The following is a 1,192-nucleotide window of genomic DNA, read 5'->3' as shown; positions in this document are numbered from 1 at the left end:
TAAACGCACTTGATAAATGGTTTAAATGCGAATTCTTGTGAGCCAGTTTTAGTCCGAACTTTATGTAAATGCTTACACCATGCAATTTTAATGTGAAAAGCAATTTTGAAAGGTTATCGAACCTTGTTTTCAAATGATTAAAGGAAAAACTCTTGGAAACCTTGATTTGGTTTTGAAAACGGTTTTGACGAATCGAGAGCATCGAGAGTGGGTTGAATGTCACATCAGGATAGTATGACTCTTGTGCACAAGTGAGCTCTAGCTAGAGAACCTTTGGGTCACCGACTAGTTGTTTGACATGGCTAGGCCACGGTTTGTGATTATATGTGGCAAGGCCACGAGTTGGTATATGTGGCAAGGCCACGAGTTGATATACGTGGTTGCGACCACATGATTTCTCTGATGTCTGCCAACATCATTGAGACTGCCATGGCTATGGGAATCCGGTGGAGGAGGGCCTTCCAGATTGTTATTACGTGGAAGAGGGTCAACGAGTTGATTATCTATGATTACCTGCTTGAGAGTCTTGAGAGTTTTTAGACTCGTCCTCTGTTGCATGGTGGAAAGATAATGTTTTTCCTCAGCTCTCCTATTTAATTGAAAGCTTTCAGTGCTTTATTTATTGATCATGAGTTGATATATGTGGATGTACACGATTATTTTTGCATGCCACATATTTTGGGAGCGTGCGTGCTTTTATACAGCTATTGGTATTTTTAAAGGAATTGTATGATTTCGATGAGTTACATTTTATTTTACTATACTTTGATTTCAGCATTATTTGCCCAGGAAAGTATTGCACTATGATTATATAGCATTATTTTTACAAGGCACAAGCACCTTATTTGTTATTTGGTTTATAAGGTTATGATTTTATACTCTGATTTTATCCTTCAAATTATCTGCTCTAAGCTTGTTTCCCATCTACGCCCTACTCACGGAGCTGATGATTATTTAAAGTTTGTGAGACTCATGCCTTTATTTCCCTTTTTGTAGATAGTGATCAGCGTAGCATGCATTCATCGACATATATTGGCCATTGTGGATAGATAAAGGCATCTCATAGCACCTTATTTCGAGACACTTCGCTGCTAGAGGTCAAGTCATTCATAGTGTATATAGTTTGTAAATAGTGTTAATGCAAATGTACTTTTGGAGATTAAAAATCTTGATGTATTTTTACAATTATGAG

This window comes from Theobroma umbraticum, unplaced genomic scaffold (genome assembly GCF_002168275.2).
Source record: "Theobroma umbraticum cultivar Fairchild unplaced genomic scaffold, ASM216827v3 scaffold_146.0, whole genome shotgun sequence".
Classification (NCBI taxonomy): Eukaryota; Viridiplantae; Streptophyta; class Magnoliopsida; order Malvales; family Malvaceae; genus Theobroma; species Theobroma umbraticum.
This window is presented reverse-complemented; position numbering follows the sequence as displayed.